The sequence below is a fragment of the Ambystoma mexicanum genome, chromosome 3p (assembly GCF_040938575.1).
Source record: "Ambystoma mexicanum isolate Mex_15411 chromosome 3p, UKY_AmexF1_1, whole genome shotgun sequence".
NCBI classification, from domain to species: domain Eukaryota; kingdom Metazoa; phylum Chordata; class Amphibia; order Caudata; family Ambystomatidae; genus Ambystoma; species Ambystoma mexicanum.
Window position 1 is genome coordinate 435,391,298 of NC_090925.1, and position 14,483 is coordinate 435,405,780.

Sequence of the window (14,483 nt, forward strand, 5' to 3'; positions counted from 1 at the left end):
CCCTCGGGTGACTTAAATAGGTAGGACACTGTGGACATTAATATATCACTGGTACATTTAGAGCAATACTGAGATGATTGTTAGAGGTTTCAGAATAAGACGAGATCACACAAATGTTCTGAAGCAGGTGAGTAATTTTTATCCCTGCCCCAATGCAAAGTAAACTAACCCTTTCCTGTAGGGAAGGTAAGACACAAGTCGAGGAGAGGAGTCGTTCAGGGAACCAGGCCAGCTAATGTCAAGTGGGCAAAGGTCTAGGTGAGCTGAAGCACTTCTTGCAGGTAGTCTTGCACAATGTTTTAGCAATAGTCGTAGAAAAAATGGGAATCCAAGTAGGGCCACAAGCTGGGAGGCTTGTGAGGTGTAGAAGATGCAAGCAACTCTACAGAAGCTACCAAGACGGGTCTTAACTGAGAACAAGTAAAGTCTAAGAACTTACCTCTCGTCTTGTAACCTTACAATACCTTTGGTTAGAAGAAATGGTTCCAGCTGCCTTCTGTTCCTGTGTGGCTCTGCTGATCATTTTGTTCCTGGGCCTCAGTCGTGGGGACAAGAGGACGTCTGGGGACTCCTGGGACGGTCGGCGACAGCAAAGGGCAAACTTTGATTCGGTATCACTTCGGCATTTCAGCTCCTCGGGTGTGACTGCAAATGGCAACACTTTGGTTCTCGGATACCACTTCAGACTTTCCTTGCTTCTGGGGTCCAGCACTCTGAGGTGACTCAGACTTGGTCAGTCCTGCATTAGGGATGTTGGAGGATCTTCCTAGTGCTCGGGTCTGGCTTAAAAGCGATCCACTCGATTTTGTGTTCCTCTCCCTGGCACTTCGGTTCCAGCAGCAGTGGAAGTATAGCCAGCTTTGAGAAGATGTCCAAACGAGTTCACTTAGGAGCTGATTGGTCCTAAACCTTGTGTGGTTTCTCTAGAGGAGGTGAATTCGGAGCTTCAGCACAGCAGCAGGGCTTCACTGGGAAAACCAACGGTCAGTTGCAGCAGGCGTCTCCAAGTTACTATTCGAATTCCTTCGTCTAGTGGGTGACTCTGCCTTCCAAGCCAAAAAGCCTCACCTTTTTAATGCAGGTTTCTCCCATTCATTCCAGCCTAGCTCTCAATCACAGCATAGTGGCTGTCCTTGCCGGACAGCCAGCTGGCCAATCACCTTTGGGTGCATTCATGTAACCAAAGGGATTAAGCAGAGTTTTGGGCACCTCCCTCCCTGCCCCTGCTGGACACACTGGAGTCAGAGGCGGGCTTCACTTTTGAATCCTGCCAGAGACAATTAACAAAGGGGCCAAACCTGGTTTGGCGCGGAGAGTAAAATCTCAAGGACCTTTCCATCAAATGGTGAAAAAAAGACCATGCCATTGGTGTGCTGGAGGGGTTACTTAGTATTCAACTTTGTCTAGTTGCTCATGTAACATTTTTGTTACCCTTTCTACAATTAGTGGCTTTTGGCAGTGGTTTACTTTTAACCACCATTGGGAGTTTTTACCGCGGGCTGCGTGTGCAGCCGCAGTACCCATGGGTGCCGTTTTGGTCAAAATGGCTCTGGTTGTCTTTTTTTTTCACCATTTCTTGTTGGAAAGGTGCTTGAGATTTACTGTGCGCCAAACCAGGTGTGGGCCCTTTGCTTGTTTTGTCTTTGGCAGGGTTCAATGGTGAAGCCCACCTCTGGCTCCAGTGTATCTGGCAGGGCAGGAAGCGAGGGAGGTTCCCGAAACTCCGTGCTTAGTCTCCTTGGTTACTGGCATGCACCCAAAGGGGATTAGCTGGCTGTCCTTGGAAGGGAAGGCAGCCTCCTTGCACATGCCCCAAAATATACAGAAATAAGACAATTCCCCTGTCAGGGGAATTAGACCCGGAGATGAATTGCAAAGAAGATGATCATAAATTGCCAGCAAAGAACTCTGCTGCCCGAGAGTGCTCTGATGAAACATTACATGGGCAGTACATAAAAAGGGCACACAGCATCACTGAAGACCTGTATTGGGTGCATATTCTAGCATCGGATTGGTGAGTGGTCTATGGGACAGTTATAAGGGAAACAAGATAATTGCTCATCATCTCTGCTCTTGCCACACATGGGTCAGCTGGGCTCATCTCCGCAGTGTGAAGGTCAGGGCAAGGGAGCAATTCATCTAACTTAACAAGAACTGATGATGCAAAAATAAAAAAATAATGGCACACAATCTTGCATGAATGGGGGTACTTGGATCACATGAGCCAATATATTGGCATTCCAACCTTTACCCTTTGAGTTCGCTTTGATGCCACACTCTGCACCCAGGTGCCTACCCTAAAGGTTTGAGCTGCCATCGGCCCTGCATGGGTCCTCAAGACATAGGTAGATGTATGTTGTTTTTTGGGAGAATATATTACTACATAGGATTAGGGCAATAATGGGGGTCCTGGTGTGATCGGGGCACAGGAGGGTCATATGGGTATCAGCATGATAGAACTGGGGTGTCGGAGCTGGTGAGCTCTGGCCTGGTGGGGTGGGGGTTGTGAGGGCACAGGCAGTTTAGTGGAGATACATGGGCACTTGGGCTTATGACTTGTCAGTGTATCAAGCACTCTGCAGAGCACATTCTTTCGGAAATTATACTACAGCATTATAACTAGGCATTGCTAGCTTCTGTGAGAACAGGGCTTGCCTGGAGCTGGCAAAGGGGATGTTGGGGAGCTAGTTGTGCGAGGTGCTGGAAGAGCTGCATCTCAGCAGAGATGGATTTTCAGGCCCAGTAGATAAATGGCGTTGGGCTTGTTTTAAATTGGTTTCCCAATGCAGGGCTAGAAGCTATGGTGTAGGTGTTATTTTGTGTGAGATGTGGTGCAACAGAATACTGCGGGGGTGGCTACGCCTCCCCCCCTTGGTTATTAAATGTTTTGGTTCTGGAGTGATGCGTGGGGGGCAAGGATAGTCTCCTTCCCAACATTTCCCCCCCTTTGTTACTCCTTAAGTAACAAATACCCTCCTTCATTAAATTGATATTACTCACGCTTTCTGTCTTGTCCCATGCAGGGCTACCTTTGATGGGCCCTACACACACCGGCCAGATCCAACATACCTCTTTATAATCGAGATCATTGGGTTGTTTGTGGTGTGGTAAGTTATCTACCTCATGCCCAGTATTGTATATGGCCACCATGTGATATTTGGGCTAATCACTCCCCAGTTTGCACCTGTGCTTGTGTCTCATGAGGCGTTCGGTTATTAAAGTTTCTCTTACCAAGTTACCATCATTGCACTGCTGCAAATAGCTTTTGCACAAAAACTGAGCCCTAATTGGCACACAGGATCAGCAGGAAGCACATGATGGGGCCCAGGAACTTCATCAGAGTCCCAAGGCACACAGTTGAATGCCATGCTGAACCTGCTGCTGTCTTGCACCACTCCTTTTCTCCTTCTCACCCCAAGTTCGACCACTGCTGCAATCGCGTGTCCCGTTTTCAGCGTCTGAAGGTACAAATGTGAAACATGAACTTCTGATCTTTTTGCAAACACAACCTTCTATTGCTGTGAGGAGCTCCAAGACGTAGTGGTTTTGCATCGTCGTGAGCCACGGCGCTCTTAGTTCCACCTTGATCACATTAAATCCTTCAGTGTCATTTGCCAACTGGATCTGCTCCCAACAGACTATTTGGAGCCACTTGGCGTTTGTTTGAATGCTTGGTATAAGCGATGCAAAAAATGTCTTGAGTTTTGTATGAGTCGGATCTGGGTGAGCAGGTCGGAGGAATCTTGAGATAGGTAGTTTGAGGTGCGTTTTCTTCGACAATCTGTTCTTTAGACCGTATGCGGAAGATGGGGGAGATGCTTGTTGGTCGAGGTTCAGATTCTAGTCCTGTTGGCACCGCTCCCTCCCTTTTTACATGCTCCTCTGGTATCACCAGTAGTGTGGAGTGCAGCATTGCCAAAGTACAGCAGCCCCTCAATGAAGGTGAGCGGTGCAAGTGTGCCTGTTTGCTGCACACCCAGTAGTAGTCCATTTGGGCGGTAGTGCCTTTTCGGAGGTCAGGGAGGGCAAGGGTTGCAGTGTGATACCCATTGGTACCTTTCCTTCCCCATGAAAGCATAATCAATTTTCTTCATGCTGTATTTTGATTGGTTTTTCGAGGGCAGTAACCCATGTCAGCATTGTAACATGATCAGTCCATGTTTGGGCACATGTATGTTCCATCCATTCTAGTCTTTCATCGGACAGGCCACGCATTCCTGCAGCTTTGCACATGAGCGTTGACTCGGGCCATTTATTTTCTGCAAATGTTGTGTCCCCCCCCCCCCCCCCCACCCCACCAATACAATAGTCAAGAATGGCTCCTTGAAACACTTTGCACTTTGCAATCCCTTTTTGCAGATTCTCTAATTGGGCGGAAGGAGTTTCATTCTTACTGTGTGCATGGAAGGTGCTCTTTATCCTGCATAGTGTAAGGTGGATGAGGCATTGAGTTTCTAACAGAGGGGCCTCTTGAGGTACCCAGAACCTTGGGCATCCCAGATGCATGCGGTATCAGTTAACACACATGGCAACTACTGTTGGTAGCTCTTGTCCCTGAAGCACTCCTGTCAGAGTACCACTTTTTAGATTGGCCAGGATGACCAGTGGAAATCCATCTGCATCCAGTCCCGCTACATATCTCTAAACTCCCGATATAGGTTGATCCACTACAAATTCCTTCATCAGATTTACTACTTTCCAGCGGCCCTAGGTAAATTCTTCATTGATAGTTCCCCGAGCTGTAAGGTGTGGGATGCAAGCGGCTAATTTCTTCCATGTTGCCTGGTGCTGCCCCTGCATTAGGCCTTTTTGGAAAGGGGTGGAAGATGCAATGAGTATGGGGTCTTCACCGGGAGAATACTCCCTGAAGCTTTGACTCTTAGCCCTGATCGAAGGAAACAACCGCACCGAAAAAAGACTGTTGGGTATGGCTTCAGTGGTGGCCAGATATTTAGTAGCCAGAACTTAGGGGAGATCAACCCCCCCCCACCCAACACTCCTGGAGTGTTATGTTATTTTGCATTTATATAGCGCCTTATATACCATTGGTATGGTGTGAAGGCGCTGGTAGGTTGAACGCCCTTGGGAACCGAAGTTCAGATCAGTAGAGGGAGTTAAAGGTGCGTGTGGTTGAGAGATCAGGAGTATGTGTTCGTTCTGGCAGGATTTATCCAGACCGAATGTGGCTGCGTTAGGCCTGAGGAGAACGCTTGGCTGGGGGGGTGGTAACCAGCAGTGTTCACTTATGAAGGCGAGAGTCCCCAGGTAGCACGATCCTCCCCACAATGAGAGACCATAATGGACTCTCCCAGGATGGGAATAAGGCCAGGACAAAGTGCGGGTGAGCTTAAACGGGAGTTTATCAATCAGAATAGGGCATGCAAAGAACTCTGCAAACTCCGAGAGCGCTCTGTCTGACAATAGCAAAGACAGGTGTATATATTTACAAAAAGCGTCATAAGAACCTAAATGCTATAGGGGGCACAGGTTAGTGGGGATTGGGTGGCGATGACTAGCTATAGGTGCTGCTGCGATGTGGTTTGCTGCGGCTGGAGGACGTCACTGGTTACCCTCGTGGGTTGGGCTGGGCCTGGCAGGTCAGCTGGGCTCATCCGGACGGTGGTGTTCTGCCAACCGTGACCAGTGTTGGAGATGAATGTCTTTCCTGACTTTCTGCCCTAGGGCCACGCACACCGCAGTCAGTCAACATTGCAATATTATCTTCCCTGGTAAATCTTCCAATAGGTTATTCTACAGGTTAATGCAACACAGGAGGAATGCACCTAGAGGGGGGGTCTTGTGGCGATGCATCAATACATGGTTACCATCGTCCTGTTGACCGGGTATCATAGGTCGCGGGGTTGGGTCGCAGGTCCGCGTTATGTCTTGTTAGAAGTCATGGATGTGTTCCTGTAGTGTTGCCATAATATTGGGTGTCCTAATTTTACAGGGGCCATTAACCTAAGGTGAGCCGGTGGGTTGTGGAGCCTAAGAAAGGGTGCCTTTGGATCTGTGTTTTAAGGCTGGGGTTTACTACTGGGTTGTAAATCAGGTGGCAGGCCGTGGCCTTGGGTGCTGCGGGGGAATGTGAATGCTTGAAGCGGCTCCAGCCGAATTGGGGGGAGGTGGAGCAGGGCAGCACAGGCCTCTGCTTTTCCGTCTGGCAGGCTTCACTGGGGGAAAGGGGAATGGCCTTGCATGTGCTCGCAAAGGTATTTTCCTTGTGTTGCATATTTTAGGTGGAAGAGACATAAACATTCATATAATATACAATACTCATTGAGTCTTTTCAAAGCTCACGTTTTTGACGTTGCTAGTGCCATCCATATGGCCAATTCGAGCATATTACTTATACACTAAGGTTCTAACAACTACAACATTTTGTTATATGCCTATACATGCGCAGAAAGTGAGGTAGTAGTAAGGTTGGAGCACGCAGGAACAACCCGCCAATGAGACTGGCGGCAGTGGCACATGGTGAGCTTGGACATACATATGGTGCATTTTCGTGCACCCCTTACGTGAGCTCTCAATATGGTTACATTTGTCTTCCTTTGCACTCTAGCAGCATTAGTTCATTGATGGCGCGGGACCGTGGGGTGCAGTCTTCTTGATGAAACGCATCACAAAACCCCAGGACACTTTTACTATTTGCGCATAGCTACAGGGATATGGGTGCTTCATCCCTAATGTCATGTAAACACACTCTGCCATTTTTATGGAGTTTACAGGTTTTTAGTCAGAGGGGCCGTGGAGAGAGAAGTTTCACCACAGGTTGTTTGCTCATTTAGTATTTGGTGATTCTGCTTTTGTCAGGGGACCGTTTTACAGTTCTTTTCCACCCAGGCCCTGCTGGCCGGGTCATGCTGGAAACAGCGATACACTGCGGAAGGTAAAATTTTAGTGTTGGTATCTAACACTAGCTCATGTCCATTTGTTTGTGGGAACGGACTCTCAGCGGATCTGCCAGAGAGCTGCGGCCACAGGGGTAATTGAAACTCTCCAAGGGTGGGGGCCGCGCTGCAGTGCACAGGGCTCAAACCATCTTTATTAGACAAAATGGTTTCCAGGGCCTAGCTAAATTCAGCAGGTTTGGTCAATGTCTTCAGCCAGTGGCCCATCCACCACCTGGGCCCTGGTGGCAGGAAGGACCCCTGACGAACCATGGACCTCACCGGGGGAGAGGATGCAGGGGAGGGGGGTCTCTTGGACCAATCGTCCCATACATTTCCCCCCTTTCGTTACTTAAGTAACGAATTCTTTAAATCCTCCAATCTCCTGCACTCTTCCTCATCAATTATTGCGTCATCCCATGCAGGTGTGCCTTTTATGGGCATCCATGCTCTGCACACCCCTCGCAGGCTCTCACCTCTCCTAGCATATTCATTGGGGGTGCAGGTCAGGTAGATCCATCCGCTCTCCCCTTGCAAGTCCACCCACACCTCCTCGTACCATTCCAGTATACGGGGCTCTTTAATTGTAGTATGCCATAATTTATCTACTATATCCTTGTTGTGGTACCTGGGCACTATCTGGTATCTTGACATGTCATCTGTTCCTGTTTGTACCTGTACTTCCTGCATAGTTTGTATTGTACTGCGGGCGTTGCCCATTGTCACCATCATTGCACTATTCGGCACTGCGTTAGCACAACATTGAAGACCCACCTGGCACAGGCAAAAAATGAAGAGGAACACTACAAAAATTTGACAGTCATGCCCAGCCACGATGGGACCCAGGAGAAGATATTGTCGAACCATGTACTTTCTTCTGCTCCACCTTCCATTCTCATTCTTTCTCCTAGGTTATGTACTGCTTCGATCACATGGGACAGGGAGCCGTTATCTGCGTCTTCGGAAGGTGCGAAAGTGCAGCAGGCACTTCCAATTTTTCGGCAAACACCTCCGTCCATTGCTGTCAACAGGTCCAAGACATACCTGTTTTGCATGGTCATTAGCCGTAGTGCTCGCAGTTCCACTTTTATTACATTAAACCCTTCTTCAGTATCATTTGCCAGCTGGATCAGTTCCCAACGTGTGATTTGTAGCCACTTTGCATTTACTCGCGCCTGGATGTGTGAGGCGAAGAACGTTTCTGCAGAGCTGAATAATCGATATCTATCCGGGATCTGTGCCAGCTGTTCTGATGATGCTTTTGATATGTAGTTTGATGATCGTTTGTTTCGGGACAGCACCCCTTCCTTGTTCCCGGAAGACAGGACATATGCTTGTGACTCTGCAGTTGGCTGGGCCTCACTCTGTTGAGATTTTCCTCGCGTTTTCTTGCTCCCATCAATGTGGCTTTCCGGGATTACCATTAGTGCGGAGTGTAGGGTGGCCAATGAACAGCTGCCACCTTAGGATTGCTGGAGGTGTAGGTATGCCTGGTTGCCACATAACCAATAGGTATCCATTAGGGCCGCTGTCCCTTTTCTCATATCTGGGATGATGAGGGTCTTGTTACAGTTCTTGTTTGCCCCCATGGTGGTTCTCCCTTGAAACACAGTTCATAGTTTAGTTCTTTCTGCAGCTTGAAGGGTTTTTCAATGGCCGTTACCCAAGTCAATTTTGAGATGTGTTCCTTCCATACTGGTGTGCATGTCTCTTCTATCCATTGCAGTTTCTCTGGTGCCACACCCTGCAGTGCTTCAGCCTTGCACATTATTTCTTCGTCCTTCCACTTGTTGTCTGAAAAAAAGTGTCCCTTGTATTTATAAAAAATGGCTCCTCCAAACCTACCACTCCTACCGCCTTTGGATAACAGGTCTTCTCATTCTGCAGCATTTTAAGTCACCTCATGTGCCTGGAAGGTGTTCTTAATTCTGCACAACGTGAGATGAAGGAGACACTGGGCATCAATAGGCAACTCTTTGGGTAACAATACTTTGGGTGTGCCTGAAGCATGGGGAATGAGGGAGCAGACATAACAGCTCTCATTTGTTGTTTGCTTAGCCGTTGCACTCGTGTCCGCATACCATTTATTTGTCTGGTGGGGGTGTTGTGGATCTTCCATTTTGTCTAATCCTAACCCATAATATTCGTCATATTTCCTCCTCCCCGCCTCCCTTTTTCATCTTATTTCTTTTTCTAAGGTATTTCCCAGCTTCATGGGCGATGGACCGTGTGGGCCCCCCTTTCTCCCTCTCGCCCCCTTTGCCCAATCATAATTCATATCTCGCTGTCATTTCTTCATTCTCTTTCTTCATGCTATCTAACAGCGTGTTTTTTGTCACGGGAGCGGGCCGGTGGGGGTGTTATATAATCAGGATATAGCAGAGGGGTTACGATCATTTAGACTGCGGGCATTGTAATTGGATACCTTTGGTGGGCAAGTTGTGCTGTTTTGCATTTTTCCCTGCAAACCTTCATTTGGTGAGATAGCAACATTAGATGGTGTCGTGTAATATTCCCATACCAGTTTAGTTCCATCCCATACCAAAAAATCACCTTTAGTATTTACAATTGCTGTTTCATTTGTCACATTAGTCCCGTTAATCCCGCCCCCTCATTCATCTCGATAGAGATGAAGGCTATAAACCAATACGTAACCAGGCCAAACATAATTGTAAAGAATAATGTAATGCATACAGACAATCCACACTCAGAGAATTTTTAGCTGAGAGATGTAGATATTCCTATATCTAATAAATCTATCCGTTGCAGGCTGCCCGTTAGTTGCCATGGTAGTTCCTATTTGAGATATAAAAGTGCATTAAGTGCATGCATGTAAACATTTTAGTTGGCACTACCAGTGCCAAGATATCATGGAAGGGGAATGGTATTGGGTAGGGGGGGGGGGTTGGGATGTACAGATAAGGGAGCAGACAATATACGTATTCTTCACATTATTATTTACACATGAATCTAATTTTTTTAATCCATCTATCGATAACCTGTAATATGTTTCTCATTAACAATTTTCTCTATCAGGTACACTTCGTCCCCTCACACGTTCACTCATTTTCATTAGTATTGTTTGCTGTTGTCTGTGCCGCCTCATCTACCTCTTCCTGCACACTATTATATGCCTTTCGCACATCCGTTAAATGTATCCAATATTTGAGGCCCTTAACTTTTACAGCTGTAGGGCTACAAAATACCACTTCATATGGTCCATGGAACCGTGGCACATTCCACCGGCGCACAAAGCTCGGACATAAATGAACTCTCCTGGCATCAGTTGTACCGGTGTTTCAGGTTCCGTAAGGGACTCCATTGTGTTCCCTTCTTCCCTTGTGAATGGTGACAAGAGCTGCTTTGATATTGCGCGCGCTGCCCTAGTTAGCTTTTTCAGGTATTCTGTGAACTCATCTCCCAATATCGCGGCGCTTCTGTGCGCGTCGGAGTGTTGGCGCAGTGGCGAGTGTGCTGTGTGCATTCGTCACCCGGTCACGATTTCGTGCGGGGACAAATGGTGGTCCTTGCTTGGCTGATTCCTCAGCTCAAACAGCACAAGGGGCAAACAGTAGATCCAGTTTTTCTTTAATGAGAAACACAATTTGGACAGTCTCCCTTTTAACAGTCCGTTCAACTTTTCTACCACGCCATTACTTTGAGGATGATAAATTGAGCACAATTTGTTTTACTCCCAATAATGTGGTCACTTCTTTGAAGAGCTCGTTCACAAAGTGAGTGCCGTTGTCTGAGCGAATTACGTCACAAATTCCCCACCACGGGAACACTTCCCTTACTAGGAACTTTGCAGCGCTTTTAGCATCAGGTCGTGCACATGGGCCTGCTTCCACCCACCTCGAACGGGCATACAGCCACTATCATGTAGCGTGCCCCATTATACCTCCCCACCCCCCATATCCGCTTAGTCTATGTGCAGTTCCCTGAAGGGTCCTACTGGTTTTGGAATTGTTCCCCTGAGTGTACGTAACGTCATTCCAGAGTTGTATATCTGGCATGTTGTACACTCCATTGTCAATCTTGATACGTGCTCCTGGAGACAGGGCACGAACCAGTTCTCTTGTATCTCTGCTGCAATGTGTTTGGTGTTGTGTGCTGGAAAGTGTAATTGCTGAAATGCTATTTCTAATGGTTTGACGGGCATTACTACTTTCCCTGAGTTTTGTCGCCATAGTAAGTGTGTTGCTGATTGGCTGCAGCCTCGTTTTTCCCACATCTTTTCATCACCACTTGCTCCTTCCTGCAGCTCTAGTATTTGTGATATGGGCATCGCATTGTATCCTTCTGGGAGCTCTTCGTTTGTCTTGTGCTGTAGCATGTACTCACCTGTTTCATGTTTTTCAAAGTATGAGGCTTCCTTGGCAGCAGCGTCCGCTGCCGCGTTCCCCAAAGACACAACGTCTGTGTTGGACGTATGTGCTTGGCACTTCACTATTGCTACCACTGTTGGATCTTTTAGGGCCTCAATTAACTCCTTCAGTAGTTCTGCATGTTGCACTGGGGTCCCATCTGCTCTTCGAAACCCCCTCCGCCCCCATCTTGCCAGACCTCCATGTACTGTTGTCGTCATGTAAGCTGAATCTGTGTATATTGTTACTGCACAACCTTTAGCTGCATGTAATGCTTCTATTAGGGCAATAAGTTCTGCTGCTTGTGCTGAGAAATGTGATGGAAGGCGATACTGCACTAGTGTCTCATACTCCCCTTCTAACCTCACCACTGCCAATCCCACATGTTTCTCTCCGGTGTCCATGTCAATCGATGCTGACCCATCCACAAAGTACACCTCCCCCTCGTTCAGGGCATTCTCGCACACCACCGTCTCTTCCCCTGTTTCCCCTGTGTAAGTCGCACAATTGTGTTCCTGCATGTCCTCTAGTGTGCATGGTTCTGTGAATGTTGCCGGATTTACTGTCCTGCATCGTACCACATGGATATTGGCGCTGGACAATATTATTTCATAGGCAGTTGCTCGCTGTGTGGTCAGTGTACTTTTTGATCTCTCAAGTATTGCAAATAATGAGTGTTCCACAATGTGACAGGGCATCCCATTACTATTGTGGCACTTTTCTGAACGGCGAACGCGGCGGCAGCGAGTGATTGCTCGCATGCGAAATGTCCTTGCATCACTGCATCCAAGGTGCCACTATAGTAAGCCAACGGTTTGTGTCCTAGGGAAGTCTTGTCAGTACAGCTGTCATGAGTGTTCCCTTACAATGTGCTTGTGCTTCGAGTGCTTGCAGTAATGGTCTGGTGTAGGCTGCATAATCTAATATCCATGCTCTACAATAGTTGCACATTCCCAAGAATTTCTGCATCTCCTTCACTGTTGTGGGTTCTCTTACCGATCTTATTGCTTCTACCCTGTCAGGGATTATTCTTTTTCCGTCTTTTGATATCAGCTGCCCCAAGTACAGGACCTCTTTCTGACAGTATTGTAGCTTTTCCTGGTCCACTTTGTACCCCTGATTTGCCAGCAGCGACAGGAGTGTTACTGAGTCTTTTCTGCATGTTTCTTCATTCTGTGCGCAGACGAGCAGATCGTCTACGTACTGAATGATTGTGCTTTCAACTAATAAATTACCCAGGTCTTCGTGTAGTATGCGGTTGAATATGCTTGGGCTCTCACAGTATCCCTGTGGTAATCTGCAATGTTCGTATCTCTTTCCCCCTAAGGTGAATGCCGTCAGGTATCTGCTTTCTTCTGCTAAGGGGATGGAGAAGAATGTGTTTTTCAAATCGACCACTGTGAAATGTGATGCCGTTTTTGGGATACTGCATAATATTGAAGCAGGGTTCGGGACCAAAGGGAACTTTCTGTAGGACGTCATTTAGGGGGCGTAAATCCTGGATCATCCTCCAAGCCCCTCCCTTTGCTTTTTTGATCGGGTAGATACATGTTACATGGGGAGTTCGAAGGCACTATTATCCCCTGTGCTAGCAATGCATTTGTCTCTTATCTCTTCCTCAGCTTTGCGGGACAATGGATATTGTTTCACTCGGGGCAGAATTGCCCCTTGTTTGAGCTTTATTACCACTGGTGTCACTCCATGCAACAACCCCACATCATGGGGGCCTGTTGTCCACAAATTGTTTGGCACCAGTCGCATGTCATCGTCAAAATATGACTGTGGTGTTCCCACCACTGCCATCAACTGGACGGGAATTTGTCTAGCCTGAATCAAAATGTCACAGGGCATTGCTATTTCCATTATTATTTCGCCATCATTGTCTGAATCAGAGAAGAGATCCTCATCAGATAAGTCTCGTAGAGCAATGTTAGCATTGATGCACAGTACTGTGCGCCATTCACACCCGTCTGTCCATCCCAATTACAGCAATCCTTTTCGCTGATGCCTGTACAGCATGCAAGTCTGAGGATACCACTGACCCCTGTGCTATGTCTGGGCACACTATTGGGCGGAAGATGAATTCTGCGGGTATGCTCCACTCCAGCTTTTTTAGCTCAGGAACTACTTGGGCCAGTGTTTTCAAACCTTCAATGAACATTTTCGTCCACTGGCAGGACGCGTATTTCCGGAGCAGTTGTTTGAGCCTGTACTAGCAGCATTACACGTAATGGGCATATTCCTGTTGTTGAACACACTATTCCTCTTTCTGTGAATGATATTGTCATGTTAAGCTTGCTAAGAAGGTCCCTTCCTAGTAAGTTTATTGGCGATTGTTCATAATACAGCAAGGGTGTTTTTACCGTTTTACCCCCCACTGTCACATCCAAAACTTCTGTGTAAGGAACTTCAATTACAGCCCCAGAGAACCCCTGTGTCTCTAACTTCCGGTTAGATAACGGAAACCGGCCCTCCCTAATGCATGATTTCTCCGCTCCCAAATCCACCATGAATATGAACTGCTTGTCTATCTGCGCCCCTACCAATGGTTCCTCTACGGCATCGTAGGTGGTAGATAGAACAGGACACGCAAGTGTTCTCTGTGGGCTGTCCTATGCGGGGTGTCTCATTGCCCCTCCTTGGTTGAACACACTCCCTGAAACTACTGATACACCACTATAGGGGGCTGGTGCTGGGGCTCCATTTGCTGTCGTTGCGAAAGGGTTGCCTGGGGCGTAGTGCATAGTGTCGTTGTTCTGTGGGTGATTCTGTGTTCTGTATTGGTGTCCCTGCCTTTGCTCAGGGTACCCCTGCCCTGGGTCCCTTTGTTGTTGTCCCATTGGGAGACCATATGGGCTCCCTGGATGAGGATGGCCATAGTGTTCTACCTCTAGAAACCCGTTGTTTGTTCTACTCCTGCATTCTCTGGAAAAGTGCCCCCACCTCCTGCAGTTCCAACAACTTCCTTGCGCACCTCTGGGACCCTGCCATCCGTTTCCTCCAATTCCCCCGTACCCTTGTCCACCCCCTCTTCGGCCCCTGTACCCACCTCGTCCCCCTCGAGGGGCCCACTCTTGCCACTGCGGACCTCCACTCTGCTCCTGTTCGTTCCACTGTTGTTTCCCTGCTCCTGCCCAACTCGTTGCCATCCTCCCTTGTATTGCTACCAGCCCCTCCTCATCTCCCTCCCTGCTGTGTGGGAGTGTGGCTACTGCTGCGGCGA